A 9,074-nucleotide genomic window follows, 5' to 3' on the forward strand; every position below is an offset into this window, starting at 1 on the left:
TGAGATTTTCTGAAGTAGCTTTAGTTTTAATTTGAAATTCCTAATATATCATTTTAATTAATTTTTTATGAATTTTGATTGGAGAAAATAATTCTACTTATCTTTTTGAAGATCTTTTTTAGTTGTATTTTTAATGCCTTTTAATCGAAAAAATAGATTTCGTTTATACTTTTGAACATCATTTTAGATAGATTTTTTATGCATTTCAATTCGAGAAAATATATATATGTATATATATTCTCTATTTGATCTTGTAATATTATTGTCTAATGATTTTTATAATTAATAGTTGCTTATGCTCTTAATCATATGTTTTCATATTATTGTCACGACCCATTTCCATAGACCGGACCGACACTAGGGCCCAGGTAAGCTTAAGGCCCTCGAGGCCCGTAGTAAGCCTGAAACACTAAAATTTACCATCTCAATATAAATTTCAAACATTCAACCTATATTACTAGGAAAAATAAACCTCAAGATTTTATTATACCTCAGCCCAAATTTATCATCTTCAACATTCCATAGTTCGAGTCCAATTTACAATACATCACATTCCTGATATGGGCTCACAAAATTATTTCATTTATATTAATACACGATTAAATGTATGTAAATTCTACAACTACGGAGTCACTAACTGTTAGATATACATAGATTCTTATACAAAAAGTTATATAGCAAAATAATTATTGAACTAGGAAAATTTCTTTCTAGCCCTGCGGCGAAGAAACATAGTTTAAACCAAATTAAAGAGAAACTTACTTCCTGAAAAATTAAACAAGACATGTGAGTTTTCTAAGGAGTAATAATTATTGCACAACACACGCATTCACACAAATGTGTAAATATATCAATCTAGTCGTCCACTAGTATATGCTCACGCAGACAGTCACACAAATGGCATAACAACAGCACTCACACTTATTAACAACTTCACATAATCACATCACGTGGAAATTGGTCTGTGGCGTCACCGAAACCCCCAATGAGCCGTCCTCACACATGGCTCACCCTCTCATAACATGTGCACCGGGGAGCCGATCCCCATACATGGCCGATTGGTCTAATCTTTACTTGACTAGCCCTTTCATTGTTTTTTCATTCCCTCTTTTCTTTTCCATACCACAGGAGGCCACCATGTGGTTTATCCATATTATCCATATCATATCATCAGGTGCACACGGGGCACCGATCTCCCATACGGCCAACGGTCTCGTAGACCGCTCTCATAAAACCATGGTGATCCACTTCATCCCAACTCCACACATACAAGATATAGCATTATCACAACACAATTAATCAAGTATTGCAATTAAATGCAAGCATAGCAAACAATTAATTAACATGATGCAAATACACAAGTAGACATTCATAGTTAATTATAGTTAAATAGAAAAATAGTAATCAACAACATATTATAATAATTGATCCATCGAAAATAAATAATTAATTAAATAACTAAATAATAATAATAATAATAATAATAATAATAATAACAAAATAATTAGAAAACTTTATTTTATTATGTATTAAGTTAAAGAATTAATCTAATAAACCAATTAATTTAATTATTGATTAAGACTAACCTAGGTTTTATCGAAATTTCGACGGAATCTCCCCTAAAATTTGATCAAACCATAATTCAATAACAAATTTTCAAAGCCCATCCATCGGGCAATTCACATCAACTCATCCCATCCGCCATAGCCATAATCATTCATTTAATCTCTTACTCAATTCACACAACCCATTCATCGGGCAATCAATCCAAATAACCCATCCTCTTTAGGCTACATACGTCATCCATCACACACACACACACACATATGCACTTAGTAACTCCAAACCAACTAATCAATAAGTCATAATAGCCTTTGAGCATATTTCAATGATATTATTAAGTATTCTATACCTAATTACCAAATAACTATACATTTTTATAATAAAACTTGATTCGCCATGTCAAATACAGATGCTTTCATTGGTAGTTTCTATATTATACTACTCGTCTAAGCCTTAGATTTTAATTTCCCCCTAACAATATTTTAATAAAATTCCTAGGTTAACCAACATAATCATTAGTGAAGAATTCTCATTTCAATATCAAATCTTCTAATTATAACTAATATTCATGGAATGTATTTAGCAATATTCAATCTAAATTACTTAAATACTCAATTAAATTCATTAATTAGTTAATTTAGAATTTATATGAAAAATTGTGAATTGAGTCTTAGAGTATATCGATTGAAAATCGAACGACGGATCCACAGTCCATGCGAGGAGAGGAAGATTCTGCCTTTTTGTGCCTGGCCAAAGTATCGCCGGCCGGTCGCTGAACCGCCACCGTCGCGCGCACGGTGGCTGGAAAAGTTAAAACTACCTAGAAAATTACAACGATCATACCATTCGACTCAAAATTCACCAAGGATTCCATTTTTGGCGTTAATTTAGTGAGATCAACCCTCTAATTGGACAACGCGACTCGACAGCCGCTTCACCGTCGCCTTCACTGGCACTTCCACTTCACGGGCTCCATCTTCAAAATTAATGGAGGGGAAATGTTCTGGAGGTGGCTAGGAGTCGATTGGGTCCCTTCCCGACGCCTGATATCCACTGAACGGCGAGATTTCACTGAAAAATGGAAGAGTAGGGTGCGGTTTGCGAAAACAGGTTCGATCACGCCGTTGGAGCTCCGTTCGCGTGAGGGGAGGCTAGAAACTTAGTCAGTGGCACAAGGTGAGTCGTCCACCACCTTGTGCTCGTCGTGCGGTGGCCGGAAACGCAACGCATGGGGAGAAGAGGAGGCTGTCGCGCGTGATGGAGGAAGAAGAAGGAGAAGAAAAGAAAAAGAAAAGGAAGAAAGAAATCTGGGGCTTCTAGACCATTTCGGTTCGATTCGAATCGGTTTGGTCTAATTCAATGATTTTGCTTGATTTGCTTGGTTCTCGGGTTTTTCGTGTGGTTTTTGAAAAAATTCAAGCTGGTTTACGGGTCCGATTTGATTTATTTTAATTATTTTACTTAGGTTTTCAGAACATTTCCTTATTTTACTCAATAATAATGAAAACAATAATAATAATGATATTTGATTTTAGGATAATTAATTTATATGGTAGTTACACCTACATATATTTTTATAACAGATAGTAGCTGGAGTTCCGTATTATTTCTCGAAAATTTTAAGGGTTCTCAAATCGAAATTTCCAATAATATATTTTTGGGCTTGGGCCCAACTGGCAAATTTGGGCTCCAATCGAGATTGTATTATATTCGCAGTCCACACACTCAAAATTTTTGATTTTTAATTTAATAAAAATTCAAAAGTTTCAAAAATAAAAAGTCGGGGTATTTCAATTATATTGTTTTTTAGGAGGTAAATCGAAAATCTTAATTCAATTATTGAAAATAGAACTTGAATTCTATTAATTTATTATGTTCTGAATTTTTATAAAATATGAGTAAATACTTTATTATTAGACTATATCAGTTAACTACAGTGAAATTAAAATAAAAAATTTTTTAAATATATTATTTTTCTTTGATTTTTTGGAGAGGATGGTATATACATATTTGAATCATTTACATATTACTGTATTTAAAATTTTTTAAATTTAACAAAAGCAATGGAAGTATGAAATTATAGTATTTGACTAATATAAAAAAAATAGAGTTTTTCTTTTTTAGTCTAATGAAATCTTTTTGAAAAATCGGCTATAAATGTTTGAATTTACTATCATTTTTTTTTCAACTTTTCTATATTAAAAATGAAACAAAGAGAGAATTCAAGAGATTTATTTTTATTCAATATTTTATTCTTTTATTTTGAAATTTATAGAATTCTATTTAACTTTTCTATGATTTAATTGGATATATTTTTTTAAATAGATATAAAGAAAATATAATTTTAAAATTTTAATGTTTTTTTTCAAATATTTTTTATATATGACTTTGTAATTTTTGAATTTAATCTCATTTATATCTTCTTTAAACTTAATAAAGTAAATTTCATTACCAATATTGTTGTTTACAATTTTACATATTAACCATGTGGAGTTGAGAATTTTAAGTAATTTATTTTTGGATTCTGTGCAAATATAGTCCAAAATATTACATGCTATTGATAAAATTTTAGCTTAACTTTATCCGATAAAAATAATTGATTTAGAGATCAAAGTCATGTCTTATATTGTGACTATTGAAAGTAAGTTTTCATTTATTAGATTAATATTATAGCATTGCCAAATTATAGACTATTTTGCAGTATGGTAAATGCAAATTTGTAGTGATTTTATATAATTAATTAACAATAAATTTTTTTTTTTTTTATTAAAGGGAGAAGGAGAAACATTATTTTCTTTTCAATTAGAGATTACAGTATAAGACATGTTATAAAATTTCATTGTATATATAAAGTGCAACATTAATTAATCATTTTATTTATTTTAATCTAAATAAAAATTTATATTTTAACATTATATAAATAACAAAATTAAATGAGTATATAACGAGTAAGGTCAACGTGCAATACACGTCATAAAAAAACTAGTTATAATAATTGTAATAACAAAATATTATGTAAAGTATTAAGTTTAATATTTTTTTTATTAGAGAATATACTTAGTAGGTTATAATTATATACTAATATATATGATGATACTAATAAAAAAAAATAAAAAGAAATTTAACTAAGATCCAATATAATTAAGTTTATAAGTTCATTGGTGATATTTTATATGAGTCATATTCTAATTTGCTAAAAGTATATCTAGATTTCATATTTCACATGAGTTATATTTTAAATTAAGATCTAATTATAATTATCATTAGAAGTTTACTAGTAATGTTGATAAGTAGCTTTAAAAATTTTAATAACGTTGTTAGCATTCGTTTCAATTAATAACTTTTTTTTAATAAATTTCATAATTAACAAACTATAAAAAATTCAATTAAATTACTAAGACATGACATGAATACTATATATAAAATTTTTTATAATATATTTTATGAAAAAAAACTAAATTCAATTTATTAAGATATTATAATTTAATGTATGTAATTTTATTAAAATTTACTTGTGAATAAGCTATACTATCTAATAATATTGTATTTATTAATAAATGTTTAAAGTATAAATCACTATAGTTACCAGTGTATGTATTTTTGCATATTTCTTATGCATTAATGTTGAGTAGTTTGGTGGTAAGATAATTTAACTAATATACAAAAGTCATGGGTTCGATATTGCTGATCATCATAAAAATTTTGGTTTAAATATCATATGGGCAACAGGGCAGATAGTTGGTACCCATCTCAAACCCGTTTACTATGGGTACCCGTTATCCGACCACCTAAAATCACTAACTAAATCCATCCCAAACTCGTTTATACAATACCTAAACTCGTTAAAATCGAATCGAGTTCGCGTTTGGTCGAGTTAAATTGTCATTCCTAACTATGAGTAAGATTTGAAATTTACCACTATATGTGCTACACATATATATGGCAATGATCTGTCTTTGCCAAACTCCCTATTCACTACCATCAATCACCTCTTGGTTTAAAATAGTTAAATGTATCCAAAGACAACCAATTCTACTTAAAACACAAATATATATTCTTCATTTTATACTTGCTGAATTTATGACTACCAACTACTTATATATTCTTCATTTTATACTTGTTGAATTTATGACTACCAACTACTTTTTAACAATAACAATACTATGTCTATATGATATTTAATAGCAAAAGAATAAAAAAATATGCCCTTTCCAGTTGAGATACATTAATATTATATTAAACTATTCTTTCCAATAACGTGCAGCAAATATTAAATAAATCTAAACTCTATTAACATTTTTTATTCAATATATTGCTCTAGCTCATACTTTAAAAAGCATATTCAATATATTGCTCCAGTTTATTCCTTTAAAAGCATATATAAATTAGTGTACAATGGAAGATAATAAGCTTAGTCAAAGCAATGCTTTAAAAAGTGAATAAACAACTTACCAGTCTTTCTTCTTCCTTTAAAAACCCCTTCCCATATCGATTTCACAAAACCCTAATTCAAGTTCCTCAAAGTTATTGAGTCACGCACCGATTTGAGAAGCGATGTCAAGCCACCATTGCAATGGAACAGATGTGCTATTGTTGGAGGAAGGTGGTGAGAGTGTAATATCCTCAACTTTGTAGTTCCTGCTATTCTAGCTTTTTCGATGAATTCGATTATCCGAATGAAAGGAAAACTTAGAATAATGGGAAACACTAGATATTGAGGATGTGAATATTAATTAAATAGTAATTAATGTGATTATAAATCAATTTGAAAGATTAAAGGAAATCAAAAATGAGTTAAAGAGGAATGACTTCTTGAGAAAGCACGATTTTACCCGGAAAGCCCGAAAAATGGTAATTTGAGTATGACTTTTCTGAAGTGGGGTTTAGAATATTAAATACACTTGGTTGATACCTAATAGGACTAAAGTCAAGTGATTAAAAAGATTAGAGTGCCAAAGGATGAAGGAAAAACAAAAGGGAGGATTATAGTGCAATTTTCATTTAAAGGACAAGGAAGGAATTTTTAATAATGTTTAGTACATATTATCATGAAGAGATGGAGATAACCACGCCATTTTCCACCCACTTTTACAGCCCAATTCGTTCAAGAAGAGAGGAGGAGAGTTTTGAGTACAAATCAAGCAAAAAGGAGGTGAAAATCAAGGAATTTTCAAGTAATTCTTAAGAAAAGGTTAGTTATCTTCACTTCCTCCTTCTTTTCTATGGATTAATTTTTGAATTCCATGAACTTTGAAGTGAGGTGCTTGCTTGTTCATTCTGATTTGGTGAAGATGAAGTGATTAGAATTGAGTTTAAGGTGATTTAAGATGATTGAAACTAGTTATGTATGAATTCAAAGTCTAATTTGCATAATTCACCAAGATGGATGACTTTGAGTTTGTATTTGATATGCCATGACCTAGGGATTCTGATATACCTTATATTATGGTGTTATGTAAGTAATAGAAGAGTTGAATTGCATGAATTTGTGCTGGAAGTGAGTTGAGAATGCTTGAGCAAACATATCATTGTTGGACCTGTTACAGTTGGGCTGTCTGAACTTCAGCTTCTGTAATTGACCTATTTGACTAAGCAAATGAACTTCAAAATTCATGAAATTTTATATGGAGATAGGCTGAGATGTTGGGTAGGTCGTGTTAAAAGGGTAAGGCCATTGGATAAAAGGAAATGGAGTTATAATTAAATTAGTGTAGGCTGCTCAGCATGAGAAAAATTGACATTCAGATTCTATAATTATGTCATTTGACAATGCAAATGAACTTTAAAAATTATGAAATTTTACAGGGAAGTACCCTAAGATGTTGGGAACATGCTGTAAAAATTTCAGGGCAAATGAATATGAGGAAAGTAAGATATAGCCAATGGAATGCAAGCTGCTCATATGCTGAAATTCTGCATTTCATAAACATTGAATGAATTTAGCATGCCATTGACTTCTATTATTTTAATTGTTAGTAGTATGTTTCTAGGATGTGGTTAAGTGTTGGATATGAAGTGTTTCATGCTTAAACTAAAGTCATATGACACTTGGACAAGCATAGTAAAAAGGAAAGAAAAAGCATGATACTACATTCTAATGCTTAATTTGCATTCCTATAGAAGTGCATGTGTGTATATTATGTAGTATGAAGTTAATATGAGTATTAATCTCATGCTACAGCTTCTGAGAGAAAGGGAGTTGAGGAGAGGGTGGTTGATAGAGGAAGAAGGCTAGGGGAGCCTTCTAGCTCAGGTTAGTGTACTATGCCTTTCCTACTTTTATTTCAACAAAATGAGATTGATTTTGCAAAATATTTTCAATGGATTTACTGTATGCATCATAATTATAAAAAGTATTAATGATTTCATAAGTTTTTAAAGAACAAAGCTTATTTTGAAAGCATACGACCTAATGACATATGTAAATGAATTTTATGATTCTTATACCTTGAAAGAGGAGGATGTTGGCCAATTGATTCCTGTAGTTTGAGGGGTGGCTGTGACTGAATGATTTTAGTAGTGTTTGCGAAATGAAATGTTGCCCACAGTGATTTTAATATTATTACATGAATGGGATGGTTTAAAAGTCTTACAGCTGATATAGACATGGTTATTATCCCGAATATCACTTCATTTGTTGAAGTTGATATTACGATCGATTGAACATGGATATCATCACTAGATGATATATGATTGATATGAAATTCTCCCTCCATGTTGAGGTTGTAGATTGCTCCCTCTTCTGTTGAAATCATATCACAGATTGAGGTTGTAGATAGCAGGTCTAGATGTGCACATTAGACACTGATGGCCCTCGGAATTGATTCTATAAAAGCTGTAAAGACTATTATGAATTTATGATTTAAATGGTATTATTATTATTATTATTATTATTTCCTTTAACATGGTGGGTTTATGACTTATGATTCATTATTTTATATAAAGAGTTTGATTTGATAAGTGTTTATTTTATAATAGTACACCACTAAGCAAAATGCTTAGCGATAGTTGCTTTTGTGCTATCGCAGGAAAAGGCAAGGAAAAAGAACTAGGAGAAGATCGTTTTTGTTTGATGTAGATAGTATGCTACTGATGTAGCTATTGTATATTTGACTTCTTTTGGAATATGTATGATGTATTAAACATTAACAGAACATCTATGTATATTTGAGCAGATACATGTAAATTATGATTGTATGAATTTCTATTATGTATCTAAGGTTTGAAAAGGATTTCAGTATGTAATTAAACCATCCATGGGCTTATGGGTTATGGAACCATTTTATGTTTTTGCTAATATAATTGATGTTTAAGAAATCATATTGAGCTTAATGGAAGTTATGTTTCATATGTTTAGTAAATTAGACATTTCTTTATAACAGATAAAAGAACCAAAAAGGAGTTTTACATTTAATAAGTAAATCTACTTTTCTACAAGATATAAATGAATGAATCAACAATATTAAGTCCCTTGTAGTATACTTAGTAAGCATTTATAAGACTTAAGTGCT

At 29.8% G+C, this 9,074-nt stretch overlaps 1 long non-coding RNA gene across 1 annotated transcript; it reads left to right on the forward strand.

Moving 5' to 3' along the window:
* Positions 1-6,638: 6,638 nt before the first annotated feature.
* Positions 6,639-8,841, forward strand: LOC149493625 (uncharacterized). The gene is made up of 3 exons (XR_016322388.1): positions 6,639-6,754; positions 7,745-7,816; positions 8,592-8,841. It is a non-coding gene; the product is annotated as an uncharacterized LOC149493625 (long non-coding RNA).
* The last annotated feature ends 233 nt before the right edge of the window (positions 8,842-9,074 follow it).

Source organism: Jatropha curcas, chromosome 9, assembly GCF_041381405.1.
Source record: "Jatropha curcas cultivar XTBG-Jc1 chromosome 9, XTBG_Jcur_1.0, whole genome shotgun sequence".
Taxonomy (NCBI): domain Eukaryota; kingdom Viridiplantae; phylum Streptophyta; class Magnoliopsida; order Malpighiales; family Euphorbiaceae; genus Jatropha; species Jatropha curcas.